The following is an 18,488-nucleotide window of genomic DNA, read 5'->3' on the forward strand; positions in this document are numbered from 1 at the left end:
AGCCCTTTAGGGAAGGAGATACAGAATTTGTTTATTTTTTCAAGAAAGTAGTCAGAGAGTCCCTCGCATAGGGCCTGACTCGCAGAGTTCTGAGTGGCCCTAGCAGGAGGATTAATGAAGTCTTTGACAATGGTGAAAAGGGTTTTTGACGAGTTTTTGGCATTAGCAATTTGAAGAGAGAAATGGTCTTTCATAGTGATTTTTTTTTGTTTGAGGAATTTTTTCAAAGCAGATTTGTAAGTGAGTTTAGCTTCAAGGTCATAGTTTTGTCTCCACTTACGTTCGAGTGCCTTGCATCTGCTTTTTTCCTCACGGAGGGGGGTGGAGAACCAAGGGGCAGAGGGACGAGATCTAGTGGAGGCAATGATTTTCTGGGGAGCAATGGCATCAATAGCTTTGATTAGGGCGGTATTCAACCTAGAGACATTTCCGTCAATATCAGTGGAGAGGTATTCCGCCTGGAAGTGGAATACTGGGTCCAAGGTGGCACATGTGACCTTATGCCACTTTCTTCCCAACTCTTTCCTAGGGGCCAGGGGGGCAGGTTTCCGGCCTAGGGCGAGAGAGAAGGGGATAAGATAGTGGTCAGACCAAGTAAGGGGGAGGGGGGGGAGGACAGTGATAGTCGAGAAGTTGGCGAAGATAAGGTCCAAGGTGTGCCCAGCCACATGAGTGGGACCAGTGACTAATTGTGTGAGGTTCAGACTATCCATGGTTTCCAACAGATTGTTAGCCTTCACGCAGAGAGGGTTGTCAACGTGGAGGTTAAAGTCACCTAAGACTAGAAAATATTGGTGTTTAAGGGATAGGTCAGCCAGCTGGTGGGTAAGTGCAGTAAGAGAAGGGGAGGCGGCAGTTGGGGGGTTGTAGACTAAGGTACCAGCCAGTATAGCTGCTGCGGAGTCAGATACAGAGAAGTACATGGCTTCAATTATACCGATGTTGGTGAGTTTGGTAGTGGTCAGCTGAAGATGGGATTTAAGGATGACGGCTAGTCCGCCTCCAGATTTTCCTCCAGCCCGATTGATACACTTTATATCGTAGCCTGGGGGGATGGCAAGATAGATATCCGGAGAGGAGGAATCAGTGATCCAGGACTCAGTGAGAAATAGAATATCCCACTTGTCAGAGGAAATTGACATCCAGATATCGTTGGCATGACGGGGTAGTGACCGGCAGTTAACCAGGCCTGCTTTCAGCGTTCGGTGGTGAGACGAAGAGGGCTGCGATATAGGATAAGAAGGCAGACGAGGTAGGTAGGACGGGAGAGTGAAGTTACATTGAGGGCAACGGAAGGGAACTTTTTCCAAATGGTCAGGGTTGCAGAGGATAGTGGCCGAGCAAGGGGAGGGATTTAAGAGATGTAGTTGGGTATTAGTCCAGCACATGCGGGTAGAATCAACGGAACTGGCAGGGGGTATGGCCCTGGGCACGGTCCAGGCGCGGACGGGCGCAGACGGGCTTGCCTTAGGCGCGCCTTCGGCGCGCAAACGGCGCGCCCGTTGCGCCCGTCCGCTGCGCGTACGGAAATGACACATGATTTATGTAGGAGTGGGGTGGGGCGTGGCCACCAAGGGGGCGTGGTTAAGTCGCACGCCGGCAATGGCGTCACCGCCACTAATCTTGACAGTGCCTTGGTACCATATTTATGAGTTGTGTGGCGCAGGGCAGCGCAGCAAGGTGATGTGCAGCTTTGTGTGACAGGGAAAGGGTAGTAAAGCGCCATATTTATACAATACACCTCGTCCCTGTCCTTTTCCCTTGCACTGGTGCAGTTTTGGCAGCCTGGCGCCAACGCAGACACCCTTGCACCATGGTGCAACGGTGCCTGTTTTGTAGACATGATTGTTTTTGTGCAGGAACGGGCACCTTCCTGCTCAAAAACAATCCTGTGAGGTGATTCCTCTTTCTATGTGTGCTGCATTATGCAGCACACATAGAAAGAGGAAAAAACGAGGAGAAATAAAGATATTTTTCCTCATTATGCCTCTCCTAGAGAAGCGTATCTTTAATGTGCATTTCCAGATTTACAAGGTCATGTAAATTTGGGAATGCGTCAAAGTGGCTTCGCTTGGCTTCAAAAATATGACTTGAGGTTTGCGTTGTTCTTGCATTACGTTGTGTGGTGCAACGGTGACGCAAACGGGGTCATAAATATGGCCCTTCTTTAGGGTATCTGTGGAATTCAACAAATTCTGTTCACTGTTGGCGAATGTAGTACCTGGAAATCAACAAACTCACAAAAATACTGCAATAAACCAGTTAACTGAAGTAACTATAACTCACACCCTCGCATGCACAATGTTTTCTTCAATGATGTCATTTCAGATGTGGTACTGATGTTATCAATGATGACACAGAATATGCCAAGAGTGATGTTTATATGTGAGGTCATAGGCAGGGCATGGCGAGTACTTCTGTTAATGAGGGAATGCTGAAGGTCTCCAAGCGCATTCTTAGAAACCATTGAGAAGTATCTAAAGACAGATCCTTCGATCTATCTTTAGCAAACATCATGACACCCATGTCATCGAACTCAGAAGGGACAATGGCTTAGTCAACCCTACTGGGTAATCGCTTGTAATCTGCAGAATATTTGTCTGTTGCATGAGCAATTACTCAGGAAGCCTTGCAAACATTGGGCAAGTGTATTGAACATCAAGAGTGGCCTGAGACTAGCTGCCAGCAACTGGCATCTTAGGTAAACCATACAATCGGCAAACTTGTTTGTGTAAATGTTATGTTTTTCCTCAGATTTGGGTCCCCCTTGTGAACACCTAGTTCGCCGACATGTACAGGCAGCCCCTGTTCTGCATTAATATCGAACTGATCTCTCAATCAAAAAAGTTGTGAAAAAGTTTCACATAGCTATCATGTTGAGGGACACAGAATCCATTTTACGATAATTACATTACTAGGTGAATGACCATTATGTGAGTGCTTGGAAATTAGTTATGTGGGACAGAGGACCACATGTAATCACTCTGCAAAGACTAGATCATAACATAACAGCCTTAGGGATATTTTCTTAGACTGTGATCTGATCCACCCAGAATTTCGGTGCAGAGTTCAGAGCAACCTTTCTAAATAAAGCTACCCAATCCTATCAATTGCGATGCTCACCCCAGGGAATATTGCATGATACCTTAAAGCACTGGAATAGGTGATGCTCTGCCTAGTCAAATGTTTTCCAAGCTATTGGTCAAGGTAGACAGGAAAAGCTGTCGCACAAAGGGCACCACATTGCCAAAATGATATTTATTATCAATCGTCAAAGAAGCCCAACTCACACGCTACTTAGGTCTCTGTCATGACTAGTAAAATTGTCTAGTTTAATTGCCATGGTAGTATGGTAATTTTAAAAACAGCAGTAGCACCAGCACCCCGTTCAATGCCCAGATTTATATGACCTTATAAGCCCAGCTGCGTAGTCTACAACAATAGGGTCAAGAAGTTTAGGTTTAGATATATACCTATTTAATCTCTTTTTACAGTATTTTTATAGAGTGTGCAAGTCCCAATTTGGCATCAGTACGACAGGGTAGCAGCATTTGCACAGTATTATGTAGAAACCCGATGGTACAGTATGCATAGTATTATTAACTTTTCAGTTTTGGAGTCTTTATTATATCAATATCACAAACAAAATGAAGGTGATTATATCTATTTATACATATAGGTATAATCTATCTATCAATATAAGATATTTATTAAGCCGTTGTCAGACTAAACTCTTACAGTGATTCATTTATAATGTACAAGTCTTAAAAGGTATACATCATGCACATCAATCTTAACAATGCCCAAGATAAATTTCATAAGTGATCATTGATTAAATGTCAATTTCTGCAACGATATTAACAGAGCTAGTGTTTAATACAGGCCTACGGTTGTTATATTACAAGTTGCTCCACATACTTACGCAACGAGGTAGCATAGTTGCCAAGCAAATCGCCGCTAGTGAAGACCATTTGGTCATCCAGGCTTCAATATCAGGGTATTAAAAATCAAATCAGCGAAAGGCGCCAAAGGGATGCAGGGTTGTTTGAAATCTGAAGAGATGTCAGAGTCAGAGCTCACTTCAGGAGGGTGAAGTCGACATGTGCTGCTGAGGATGGAGCCAAGTCCACCTAAGAAGACCTTCAAATCCGGGAGGGCATTAGATACAGAGACCATGCTTTCCTGTTGCATAAAAGCGCCCGGAGATCAGCATCCCTCCTAATCCCCAGTGTGATTTGAGTTCAAGGTTGCTAGTGTTTGTGTGATTTGCAGTATTAGCTGGTTTCTAAGCGGTGCCTTAAAGGTGTGTTGCGTTTTTCATCTGCATCAGGTGTGAAATTGGTGGAATAAAGCAGCAATAGAGTGATGACAGGTAATCAAATGAGACCATCTTAAAATAGAGTTAATTACAGTATTATAAGTAAGGCTTCCTTTCCTGTTTTCCGTTTTTACTGATTTTAACAGATAAATACAGACAGAAAACATTTATTTTCTTCTCTGTATTTATTTTTAAATGTGGATAAAAACGGAAATTGGGTTGCTTTTTTAGTAAATCTAAATACTGTCTGCCAGGCCAATAGCTGTGTGAACTGATAGGTAGGGGGGGGTTAAAAAAAAAAAGGAATTTTTGTATAGAGACAGTAGATATGCACAAGGTTGATACTGAAATTAGCATATTTTCATATAAGTGCATTGATTTATCTTCTGCAGGTGTTCATATCACTGAATTCTGGCATGCATTCAAACATGAGTGCATATGTATCGGTTAAATAAAAGTGGTAATTTACTAATTTTAGCTTCATTTTTCCACAAAACCCAAAATAAATATGGATAAATACAGACACAATTTGCAAAAAATAAATATGGATAAATATAGACGGAAATGTCAAACAAATAAATACCATAAAACTGGGAGCCCTGATTAAAAGCAATTCAGTGACAACAGAACAGAGCTAATCAGTAAAAATCATCAATGAAAAGAAGAAGAGAGCCTACTTTATAGCCCAAAGCAGAAGAGTACATTTCAAGAGTACAGGGGTTCAGGTTTTCGGTGCATAATTGATGCTATATGCACAGACAGGCTCTTTGGGCAAAATCATAAAACATTTTTTGGCTGGCGCTACTTCACATCCTTGGTGGTAAGTTAGGGCTGTGATTGCTCAAAACACCTTTCAACTCCAAATTATGAAAACAGGATACTAGGGGGGTAAACGATTGCAAAAGCTTTTGTCTACATTTGTTCGGTGTTATTTTGTTGTGATAATAATATGTTCTGTTGTCTTTTGTGCTGCTGTGTTTTTTGTGTTGTGTGCCTTGTGTACATTATTATGCTGTTATGTATGTTATTGTGTTAATGTGTTATGTTCTGTTGTTTACTTTAGAATTGTCAACAAATGCTGCTACATTTCCAGTCGAAAGCAGCATGTGCCTTTAAAGCTCGTGTAACACAACCATTTACCACTAAGGGGATAAAATAGCGCTGCTCCAGCTTTTCAGCTATTTAAGACACCAGTCAGCCCAAAACTGTGGCTCAGACTGTCTTAACTAATTGCATCCGGTGCTTCAGAAGCCAGTTATAGCCATGGCTCGTTATACAATCGATGTTGAAGTCTAACAATTGGGATCTTTTTTCTCCAGGACTGACATCCACACTCTCATGACTTCTCATTTTGTTCTATTCCATCTGTATACACATTTTGCTTTTTCCCATACGGTAAGACTGAATTGATTTGCATGCCTGAGAAACTGCTTTATTTCCTCATTCCATTTTTTCCCTTTGATAATGGGTTTTTCAACACATGTGCTCTGTTCCAGTTGTCTGTGATCCCTGATATTGGATTAAAGATCTTTTTAAGAATATTTTTGCTCAGTTGTCAGAGTCTATCACGTAGGCTGTAAAAGCTATCCCATGACCTTCCGGAACACCCGGGGCTGTATTATACAAAGTGCCCTGGGGCCGCAACGGGCATGTGCGCCCGCTTTGTGTGCCCCTGGGGCACTTTGGTATTACAGAAAGGGCTGCAGGCGCTTCTGTGACCCTTTGTGTAATACAGATAACGCTGGTGCACATATAGCACCAGCACTATCATTAGAGGGAGTTCCCTTATTTGCATGGCCCCATTCAAATGAGGAAATCTGTGTGCCTCTGTGCCCGCGCCGTATTATAGACTCGGGCGTAGAGGCAAAGAAGCGGTCAGGAGACGCACCGACAGTGTGCCACCTCAAAGGTGGGAGACTGTCAATCCATCTCCTGATGGCAGCCCTCTAGAGGGACCAAAGGGGGTCCCATGGACCCCCAGACATCCCCTTGTAGCAGGTGCAGTCACTCACTGCACCCGCCTGCAAGGGGATCTTTAATGCCCCTTAAAAAACACAAGCAGGTTGCCGCCTTCACAGTGAAATATGGAGCGGCTGCTTCAGAGCCGCACCATTTAAAATTTTACTATGCTACCCCCAGGGCAGCATGAGATCACGGCTGGGTGAAGCACATTAAACATAACACAGCACACTCTCCTTGTTAGCACCGAGCGCACCTTTCAAATTCTATAATACGGGCCCTGCTTTCATACTTCCAGTGTGCTCAGAATTTGGCTCAGACAGACTGGTGGAGTGGTTAGTAATCTTCATAATTCGACTACATTACCCAGGAACCCACACCCTCCACATCCTGTGTGTTGTAGGTGGAGTTCAATTTAAGTCTCTGGCTCAGGGTTACAGAATATTCCATGGCCTAGAAAAATCTGAGCTGTCTCAGTCTCTGCAACCATACCGTCTATGTCGCCCTCTTCATTCCTCTATTATATACAGGTCTAAATACAAGGCCCTTTAGTGTCTACATATTTAGTGCAAATACATGTTTACAGTAGTTCGGCAGCCATAACAGCTTATAGTATCAATGAAGGTCCTCATGAAGTACAAGCACAACTAGAACAGCCTATAAACACAACCTTAACTGAATCCTAATGTAGGTATTTTTGGTACATTTTAAAATGTTTCTAATTATATACCATGAAGCTCCTTCAACTGTACACAGGGCCTGTGTATGCAGGACGTGAACTTCCTTCATGCGCTGTTCCCAGTTCTGATGCCACAAACCCACATTGGCTGGCTTTCAAATGATGCACCCCCCAACACACTCTCTTCCATTGTGTGCAGGGGGCACTGAGCACAGGGCATGGCCTTTTGCCTCACCATGTACCCAGGACCCATGTCCCGGAGAGTACTGTGCACAGTTTCCAGTTGTACACAGTGGGCATTTTGCTTAGGAAGTAGCTTTCTGCCCTGATCACAGATCCCTTGCCCTCAGAACAAACCCCTTTTTCATGGTCGTTGGATATATGTGTCAGACACAGTACACACCCTTCACCAAAACCTCTACACCGATTCCTCTTCCCTCAAACACTCTGTGCAGATCTGTGCAAAGGTTCAGCTGTGCACAACCTGGACTTATCGCAAGTTTGGCTTTCGTCAAAGTTCTCCAACTTAGACACCCCTAGCAATATCTACAACCCCAGAGCAGAACTGCCACTGCTGCCCAGTTTTAAGTCGGTGACATGAAGATGATGACACAGATGAAGGTTAAATTAACATCACTTTATTAGGTGAATATGTTATGTTATGTTATTGCAACTTTGTTAAGCGCGACAATTACCCGGAGGTGTCCTGGCGCTATCTAGAAGTCCTGAGGCTCAAACTGTCAAAGATCCATAATGAAAGAAATCAGTCGTGCACAAAAAGCCAAGTTTTAAGTTCCTTTCTAAAGGACAATAAATCAGGCGAGGATCTAAGATAGAAGGGCAGAGAGTTCCACGCCCTAACCGCTCCATGAACAAAACTTCTGCCTCCCCATCGGGCCCTCCTGATTCTAGGCACTTGCGCCTGTTTAGTGCTTTCTGAACGAAGGCATCTGTTTGGAACATACCAATGTATGCGTTGCTTTAAAAAGTCCGGGCCTAATCCGTGCAAGGCTTTGAAGGCCAAGGCCAGCACCTTAAAAAGTATGCGGCTTTTTATAGAAAGCCAATGAAGGGATCTTCTTTCTGGCGTAACCGGGGAAAACCTGGAAGAGCCTGACAGCAGACGGACTGCCGCATTTTGCAAGGTCTGCAATTTCATCAATATGCTTTGTTGCGCATTTAAATATAAACCATTGCAATAATCCAGTCTTGTAGTAACTAAGGCCCTTACCACCGTATGCCTACTCTCTTGAGGGAGCAAAGGAAGCACTTTCCTCATCATTCTGATGGTATACCAGGTTTTAGATGTTAATGCTTTGATTTGGCGCTCCATGGTAAGTTTAATGTCCAAAATCATACCTAGGTTTTTAACCTGGGTAGCTGGGGTTGGAAGGGCACCCATGGAGTTAGGCCAACAGGCTGGAGTCCAAAAGTTGGAGGAATTGCCAAACAGGATAACCTCAGTTATGTCCGAATTTAATTTCAGACAATTTAGGGACATCCAACTGCTCACAGCCACCATGCATTCCCGCAGTCGCAGTTCTACATCCGCCTCTCCCCCTGGGGTCAGTGGAATAACAATTTGTGTGTCATCTGCGTAGGAGGTAATGCCAAAACCATAGGACCCAATAACGGGTGCCAACGCACTAACATACACATTAAAAAGGGTGGGGCTGAGAGAGGATCCCTGAGGGACCCCACATGGTGTTGAGAAAGGTTTCGAATGGAAGTCCCCCAAGGACACCACCTGCTTTCTGTCGTCTAGAAAGGATTTGATGAGGTCCCCGGCTTTCCCAACAATCCCGCATGTTTTTAAACGATTCAGAAGAGTAGAGTGGTGAACCGTATCGAAGGCAGTGGATAGATCGAGCAGGATCAACGCTGCCTTGCCGCCCTGATCCACTGCTTCCCTGATTTCTTCTGTAGCTTTAATTAGAGCCGATTCCGTACTGTGGCCTGACCTGAAACCATATTGCGTGGAGTGCAATGCTTGGGTATCTTCCAGGAAAAGACTAAGTTGTCTATTCATGACCTTTTCCACGAGTTTAGCTGGAAACGGAAGTCTGGCTATGGGTCGAAAACTGTTGAGGTCACTGCTCGGGAGATGGGGTTTTTTAATTAATGGGAGAATGGAGGCCAATTTCCACTGACAAGGAAACAGTCCCGTTTCAAACATCAAGTTGAATAGCCTAGAAAGCTGCTCAGCAATCGGACCTGCAGCTAGTTTGGCCACCTTGATAGGGCACGGATCAAAAGGAGATCCAGACTTAGCTTCCAACAGGAACGTTTTCGTGTCTAGCGAAGATACTGGGCAGAATTTAGTCAGAGTAGGATAGGGGACAGATTTATGGCTAGAATCCTCCCCTCTCGTCTCCGGACTAGAGAAATTCTTCTTTTTAAACACCTCGAAGATGGATTCCACCTTAGAGGAGAAGAATTTGGCCAGGTCCTCGCACAGCTGTTGGCTGGGTTGAACTGGGCATGGCATAGGGGCTACCAGGTTGGTCACTGTCTTAAATAGCTCCTTAACGGAGTTGCTGGAGTCTGCAATCTGTGTTGCAAAATAAGATTGTTTCGCCTTAAAAATTGCCTGTTTATATGTCAGAAGACTGGATTTATAGGTTTTTCTGTCAGATTCATTGTAGTTACTTCTCCATCTGCGTTCATGCTGTTTGCAGATGAGCTTTTGGGCTCTAATCTCCTGTGAATACCATGGAGCAGAAGGCAGTGCTCTCTTTGGCCGCAAACTTTTATAGGGGCAACGATATCACAGGCTTCCTGCAGCCAGCTTGTGTAGTTATGGCAAGCCAAATCCACATCGCCTGGCGTGGCGACCGCCGAAGAGGACAGCAGATTGATCAGGGGGTCTCCCTTCACCCTGTTCCAGCTTCTAATATTTATCCTGTTTTTGTATCCAGACAGAGTCTTACCTGGATTATTTAAAAATTTCAAATTGGACAGCGGAGTGATCTGACCAGGCCAGGGGAAGGAGGCTCTTGAAGTGTTTATTACATTGGTTAGAAAAAATCCCGTCCAACGTATGACCTCCCCTGTGCGTGGGGCCTACTACCTGCTGCTTAAGGTCTAGTGGCAGCATCAGTTCCTCCAAGGCCCTTGTATCTGGATCTTCCGTACATTCCAAATGAAAATTAAAGTCACCTAGAACTGTAAATGCATCCGAGAGAAGCCCCTCCTCCAGGAGCAAACCGACGGATGCCAAAAAAGCAGTTCTGGTTCCCGGCGGCCTGTAAACTAAGCAGCCCCTGAAAGATTGGTGAGGCGTGAGCATCAAATTAAAAAAGAGTGCCTCACAGGTGGCCATCGGTATAGACTGGAAGGAGGCTTTAAATGAGTGATGATAGATCACCGCCAAGCCTCCACCTTTCCTAAGAGGCCTGTCCTGTGTAAAGCACAGATAATCTGGGGGGGTCGCTGCCACCATATCTGGCCCAGCAGACGGGTCAGTCCAGGTTTCTGTGACAAACGCTACCTTGGCCTCAAGATCTTCCATAAGTCTGGCGCACTCGTGACTGTGTTTGACCAATGATCTAGCATTGACCAAAATACATGTTAAAGAAAGATCCTTCTCAATTTTTGCCCTTCCTCCCCTGACTCCTTTAGTGACAATGGGAAGATTTAAGATCCTGGGGATAGCGGACTGACAACCGGGGCAAAAGTCCGGGGCGGTGAGGGGCAGATCAGTTGGACGGAGGCAGATACAGTAGGAGGGGTGCCTCTCTTTCCGAAGCCCCCGCAAGGCGGCAGAATCATACCTGAGCGCTGAACTGACAGTTAAATTAAAATTGGCAGGGTCCCTGGCGCCTGGCGCTGGACTGGCGCGGACGGGAGCAGACGGGCTTGCCTTAGGCGCGCCAGCTCGTCCCTAAATAGGCTGTCACAGCGCTAGACCGCCAACCTTCGTGCTACAGTGATGGCGGCCCCGCTTCATGCAGATCCTTTGTCCCTGTGCCCCCCGATTCCCCGGTAGATTCAGAGAATTAATGGGTAAATTAGAAATAATCCCTGATTAACTGCGAGGTATTTAAAAGCAATTTCTGATAAAAACGATAGCAGCAATGAATGGGAATTCTCGGCGTTTTAAACAAGATAAAAACAATAGCAGCAAACAGGGAAAATTAAGAGCAACGAACTGTGCAAAAACGTGCTAATCACACACTCGCAACCACTCTCACGTCTCCCGGCACAAGCCTCAGGAGAACTAGGAAGTGCGCGCTCGCGCCAGCTCTTCCCTAAATAGGCTGTCAGAGCGCTAGTCCGCCAACCTTGGTGCTACAGTGATGGCGGCCCCGCTTCATGCAGATCCTTTGTCCCCGTGCCCCCCGATTCCGCAGTAGATTCAGAGAATTAATGGGTAAGTTAGAAATAATCCCTGATTAACTGGGAGGTATTTAAAAGCAATTTCTGATAAAAACGATAGCAGCAATGAATGGGAATTCTCGGCGTTTTAAACAAGATAAAAACAATAGCAGCAAACAGGGAAAATTAAGAGCAACAAACTGTGCAAAAACGTGCTAATCACACACTCGCAACCACTCTCACGTCTCCCGGCTCAAGCCTCAGGAGAACTAGGAATAGAAGCAACCCATGGCAACCTCAGCCAACTCCAACTGCTCTCCTCACCAGCTTTTCACTTTCCTCAACATTTCAACCCCAAAATTCCAATGAGCAAGCTGGAAGCTGGCACACCATGCCGGGCTCCACAGAACATAACCTTCCCCCTTTCACATGAACCATTTGGTGCCCTTACAGATTCTCCAATATACATCTACATAAAACAATTACACTAAGAAGTAGGAAACCTGCTTTTAAACACAATCATAATCTTACAACCACTTGGATTTCCTACTTGCAAGAGTAAGTCTTTTCCCCTTCTCTGTGTGCTCTAAAGGAACACCGGTTAGACTGGGGGGAAGTGAATCGTGCAACAACTGTTGCTACACTTCACTACAAAAGGTGATTTTTCTCATATTGCACCACTTTCCTTCTAAAAGCCTCACCTTGTTACCTTTCACATCCTCCACTTTCTTGTGGTTAGACCATTTGAAAAACCTTATCTGCATACCCCTCCTGAACAAACTCTTACATACATACCTTTCACAAAATCTCTATTTGTCCTTTTTATCTTAGTATTGTGCATTTGTACATGTAGATCCGGGATATTTCTTCACTTTATCACCGCTCTATCAATCTTTGATCACTTAGTCCTTCTCATCCAAGCAGACACAACATTGGTACATGGTATACTTCCCTGCAACAGAAAAAATTGTGTCTCCCCAGTGACAAAAAGAGACGTGGCCCTGTAGTTCCACAATGTTTTTCACCTGCTGTTTCCAACACAAATTACCACACACTGTTATTGGATATTTTCCCCTAATATTCAATTCAAGTTCAACCAAAACATTCACACAAGGGAGGTACACATCTGTTTTATGATGTTCGATTCCTCATCACTTAAGGAAGGATTCAAATTTTACTTCAAAATAAATTGTGGACCATTGTCAAATATGACCCCACCAGAGCAACCTTCTCTTCCCTCCTAAAAATGCCTTTGCAAAAGGAAAGCACATTGGATGACTTCACTTCTTTCATAAAAGCTTCTTAAGGCCATTTTGAGAAGTGATCCATCATTAACTACAATGGCATTACAAGAGCATATCTGCCCTCTTGGCCCAGGCATTCAAATGGACCACAAATATCATTGGCAAACTTTTCCCACACGCTTTTTCAGGAAATGCAATGGGAATAATAGGTTTCTCTTGCAATTTATACGACTTGTTCTGCAAGTACAAGGTATACAATTATTAACATATCTTTCCACGTTCTTTTCCATAGCCAGCCATCACAAATCAGCACGTGCCTCCTTCTTCATTGCTGGCATGCCGCCATGCCCTTTGTGTAGCAATTCTAGAAGTCTCAGTTGCAAATTCATAGGAACCATTAATCTATCACACCTCCCGACTATACCATCAACCACAGAAAGTTCTTCCCCTACATTCTTGAACTCATTTAAGTTCACTGCTTCTCTTGCCACCTTTCTATCAGGTAATGATTTAATCAATCTCTGCAACACCTCATCCTCCAGGTTCACACTACTCCATTCCTCTTCACTAATGACACCTTTACATATGTCGGCCACTACCCATTCATTGTCTTCCTTGAAGGCATCATTACTCAAGGGTAAAACAAGTCAAACAATCAGCATTGCTATTCTTAGCACCTGGGACATATTTGATGGAAAAAGTAAAAGCTCATACAACCATTTGGCAATGCGTGGAGTAGCCCTACCAGCTCCCTTTGCTAAAAACAAATCTATCAATGGTCTATGAACTGTGTTCCCCATACAAATGTTCTAAAGTGTTGCACAGCCCACCAGCAAGCCAATGCTTCCTTCTCGATGGTGGAATAAGTGCTCTCCGCTTCCTTCAAGGTGCCTCATGCAAAGGCCACTACTCTTTCACATCCCTTTCGCACCTGCATCAACACAGTTCCCAAACCATAATTACCAGCATCCGTTAAAATAACAGTGTCATCCCTGGGATCAAACTGTTTCAAAACTACACCGTTGACTATTGTGTTTTTGACAAGCTCAAATGCTTGTGCACAGGATTCAGACCACACAAATTGTATTCCCTTCCTCATTGATGAACCTAATACATAAACCTTCACAGAAAAATGATCTACAAATTTTAAGTAATACTCCACTAAGCCTAAAAAGGAACGTAGTAGGTCCTTTTGCTTTGGTGAGGGTGCTTTCCTAATAGCTTCAGCCAAATTATATTTAGGTTTCACTCCTTCATACGACAATGTATGACCCAAATATTCCACCTCTTCCACACCAATTTTGTACTTCTCTAAGCCAATATTTAGCCCACTTTTTCCATCCCCTATAACACACTCTCCAGTGTTTCATCATGTTGTTCCTTATTTTCACCTCTGACTAATAAATCATCTTGGAAGACTAGAACATTAGCTAGCCATTGCAATATGACCTACATGATTCTTTGGAAAACAGCAGATGCTGGGACCAATCCAAATGGCACGTGAATAAATTGGTATGCCCCTTCCGGTGTCACAAAGGACGTCAAAAGTTTGGATTCAGGATGTAATCGCACCGGATGATAGGCACAGTATAGTTCAAGGGTACGGAAACACCTGACTTCTCTCACATTCATCAGCATTTCATTAATGCGAAGAAGAGGATGTCGGTCCACCCATATTGTTTCATTTAGATTCCCTCAGATCTACACACATATGCAGCTTGCCATTAGCTTTTTTGACCAATACTATGGGACTAAGCTATTCAGATAATTCAGTGGGTTCAATTTCACCATTATCACATAACTGCTTCAACTGATTCTTCAATTGTTCACATAAAGTAAGTAGAACATTCCATACCTTGTGCACCCTAGACATCAGTCTTTCTTTTAATGTTATCAAGTGCTCAAAGTTGCGCAAACACCCCAATTTATCAGCAAACAATTTAGGAAATTGAGAACTCCATTTGACCATTTCATTCTGAACCACAAGCAGCAATTGACCTGGGTGATTAGGATCTAATATCATCCCTAATGCCCGTTGTTCTTTCCACCACAACAATGTTTTCCCTTTTTCAACCACATAAACTTTACCTATTGCCTTTCTTTCCCGGAACTCCAGATTTGCTGTGAAGTAACCAAGTTTCATGTTTATTTTAATTAAGCGCAGAGTTAATTAAAACCATTGCACTGGAAGTGTTGATACATTCATTAAAAGTAAAACAAGATTTTCAGAACTACTAAAAAACTGATTATACAAAATATTTGTGGTTTGGCTGTGGAATACTTTGTGTATAGGACAATAAAATACAGAGATTCTAACGACTGCAGAGTCAAATACTGCGGGTTCACAACATAAAGCACTATGCCTGGTGTGTAGTTAATTAAAACCATTGCACTGGAAGCATAGAAACAGAAACAGATACATTTGTTGAAAAGGGATTTTGAAAATACTGAAAGTGCAGATTATACAAAATAAAAGTGATTTCAGCGAGCAGTACGCTTTGTATGGAGCAATAAAATAAAGAGATGACTGCAATGTAAAATACTGAGATTTCACAATGTAAAGCCTCATGCCTAGTAATTACCGTGGCTGACTGACCATAAAAAGACTGACTCATGGCTATGGGAGGTGATTAATCAATTTAAAGTGCATAATGTGTCGATGATTAGCTGTGCTAAAATTTGCAGCAGGAAGGAGGAGGTCAGGCCTTTAACAAGTCATGACCCCAATTTAGTGTCAATATGAGCAAAGAATTGCGCACAGGCGGTGAGGGCGGTCTCTCAGCCACTCCAGTGCATATAGTCCACTTAATCCGTAGAGTACCAGTGTAGGTATGATGGTGCAGCACAGACTTGCACATAAAAGAATTCAAAGTACTTAATTCAACTCTGATGTTGTACAGCCTGTTAAGTGATTCATTTTCCGTTCTAATCTTGTCGAGTTTTTCATCAAGTCTCTAATTTAGCTGAATGTCTGAGTAATTGAAACAGGCTATAATGGCCTTCTTACAGCTGTGCAATACTCTCACATTAAAGGCTGGTCTTAGTATAGCTTTCCAATCCTTAAGTTTTGCTTCACATATGCAGATTTGGTGCACTATAGTTTGGGGTGATTGACCGCAAAGTCGACAAACCTCTGTTCTGGCTGTGCGCTTCCAAGGCGGTAAGTGTAGAAGAGATGGCAAATAGCCCAGATGATATTTCAGAAAGGTTCTTTTGATCTGTGCCTTGATGGACACTCTCAGATACGGTTAGGGAGCCGGCTTGTCGTAAGATGCTATTGTGAGCCAGGCGTGCCGTCGCTGAGAAAATGTTTCTTTGTTGGCCAGCAGAGAGGTACTCTGAACTCTTCTATTTACAATGGCCTTGACTAAAGAATAGTTAGTTATTGCATCCCATTTTTTAATAAAGCCAAAGGGGGTTAATGAAGAGAAAAGATAGAGCTTGACCAGGAGTGGTCTCTGCGACTGATTCCATCCCAAAGATAGTGATTCAGTGTGCCACCATCTCCTTCTTTAGTTTGTGGCAGGGTTTGATAAATGCTCCTTGCCTCGCTAGGGTTTGTTTAGATAGACCAATTTCTAATCGCATTTGAGCTAGGGATGAGTGGCATGGTAGCTCAAAGACTGACTTGAAAAGCCTAATGATAATTTTGTCCAGGTCAGAGGCGTCTCTGCCTTTCAGTGCTTCACTCCAATAGGCTATGGTTGGAACTAATTTGACCTGTATAATTTTCAAAAGAGGTGTATATGTAGATGTCACTATTACAGAATTTAGGCATTTAAAGGCTGCAGTAAGAGAATTTGCTTTCAGCCTCATAAGCTCCAGATGTTGAGTGAAGGAGCTTTGCTTGTCAAATAGCATGCCCAGATATTTGTATTCCAGTACCACCTCTATTTTCCCTTCTCCCAGGTACCATTGGAAGGAGCGCAAGGGTTGCTTCTCTATGATCATAATTTTTGCCTTCTTCAGGTTAAAATCCATTGAGTTTATACTGGAATATAAGGCAGTAACGTCCAAAAGACTCTGAAGCCTGACTTTTGTGCGGCTGAAGAGGACTATGTCATCCGAGTAAATTAAACATGGCAACACAATGCTTCCTAACTTTGGAGCGTGCAAGTTCACCTTGTCAAGGCTGGTAAGGGGATCCACTAGGAAAAGATGAAAAAGTGTGGGATCTAGGTGGCATCCCTGTCATAGTCCCTGGTGGGACCAGATTTTTCGGGATAGATGAACACTATCACCCAGCCGCATTCTGACCCAGATGTCAGTTTGGAGAAGGGTCAGGGCCTGCAGCAGTGGGTGAGGTATTTTTCAGCTGGCAAGTTTGCTCCAAAAATGTTCCTCTCTCCACTTGATCGAATGCAGGTTAATAATCAATAAAGCGGGGAGGAGCCTAGCGCGCAACCAAGATGGCCGCGTAGGTGCGAGGCTCCCGAGGACCTCCGCAGCCTCCTACGTTTATCCTGACTTCATCCTGCATCGGTTGAGGGAACTGTGTCGGTGAGCCTGAGCCGAGGTGGTATCCGTTTCCCGTTTTCGAATCGGACCTCGGGTGCCGGAGTGAGCACCGATTGAAGTTTGCGGCCTACCTCTCTCCTGACCCCGGATTTGCGTTTGGGGGCGACCCGGTGACAAAGTGAACAACAGCGGCGGGCTGGGCCTGGCGAGTCGCGTACCCCGCACTTTCACTTTCGCGCCCCCTTGCTGACTTCGCAAGTGGGATCGCGGCGCTCTTGGTGTTGGGGTGGCCTCGCTGGGAGACCTTGCCTGCCTGCCTGCTGTGGCCCGCTCCCCAGTCCTGGGGTGGCCCCCCGGAGCCTGTGGCCTTGATTGCTCGCTTTTTACTGCGTGGCTGGTGAGGGTGTGAGACCCGCGACGATGGCCACTAAACAAGATGGAGATCGGTTGAAGGCCAAGTCGACCCGGCGTGGCGCCGCACATCAGGCCAACGTCATGGTCCGCTACACCCTCCCGAAGGGATCTCCCGGTGGACCGCACAAGTCCTCTGAGTGCCCCCCGGATGCCCCGGACTTGCCCACAGATCTGACTCTGCAAGACGTCATGGGCGCCATTGCTGAGATGAAGGCCTCGGTGGGCCAGCGGTTTGACACGTTAGCGTATAAAATCGACGCGGTCCTCGTTGATGTCAACCTGGTGAGAGCTGATCTCTCGAAGACCAACGACCGGGTCGATTCTTTGGCCCACACCGCGTCGGGCCTCACGACTGAGGTGGCGGCCCTTCAGACGGAGGTACACCGGCTTCGTCAGGCGAGTGCGCTCATGGATCGGCGCCTGGAGGATTCCGAAAGCCGGGCCCGGAGGAATAATATCCGCATCATCGGAGTACCTGAGGGACGGAGGAGTCGGCGGCGGATCTTTTTGTGGAGGACTTGATCACTACCCATCTCCAGCCTCGGGGACTGAGTACATTTTTTGCGGTGGAGAGGGCTCATAGAGTTCCCGGGGGAAGGCCGAAGGTCAGAGCCCCTCCGCGGCCTCTTATTGTCCGTATCTTTAATTTTCGGGACAGGGATGCAATTCTGCAAGCCTCCAGACTGCAAGGGCCGATCAAGTTGGAGAACACGGAGGTGAACTTTTATCCTGACTTCACCCAAGCGGTCCAGAAGCTGAGACTGAGCTTCTTGGGCGTCAAGCGGCGGCTTCGGGACATGAACTTAAAATACGCCATGCTCTTCCCGGCCAGGCTGCGGGTGGAGGTGGATGGTCGCACTCACTTTTTTGACCGTCCTGAGGCGGCCGGGGACTGGCTGGACACTTTGTCTGGGGGTCGGGATCGGGATGGCGGGGGGGGGGGGCTGCGGGAGGAGAAGGCCCACTGGACCGGGACTGAGGTGCTGATACTGGGACTCACTCTGGACGAAGATGCTGCCGCTTTCGGCCAAGCTTAGGGTCTCTCGTTTTTTGTCCTCGTTCTCCCTCCTTTGTATGTGGTGCGGGGTCTCGAAGGGGT

General features: G+C 45.2%; 1 protein-coding gene across 2 annotated transcripts in view; it reads right to left on the reverse strand.

Moving 5' to 3' along the window:
* The window catches only part of RP1L1 (RP1 like 1), a 181,226-nt gene that overhangs the window by 113,690 nt on the left and 49,048 nt on the right, over positions 1-18,488 (reverse strand). The window contains exon 1 of one of the 2 annotated variants that reach the window (XM_085610420.1): positions 3,923-4,044. The exons of the other annotated variant lie outside the window; for it this stretch is intronic. The gene's annotated coding sequence lies outside the window, so the exon portion shown is untranslated. Of the gene's footprint in view, positions 1-3,922; positions 4,045-18,488 lie in introns of those variants that run through there. 2 annotated transcript variants of the gene reach the window in all.

This window comes from Triturus cristatus, chromosome 6 (assembly GCF_964204655.1).
Source record: "Triturus cristatus chromosome 6, aTriCri1.1, whole genome shotgun sequence".
NCBI classification, from domain to species: domain Eukaryota; kingdom Metazoa; phylum Chordata; class Amphibia; order Caudata; family Salamandridae; genus Triturus; species Triturus cristatus.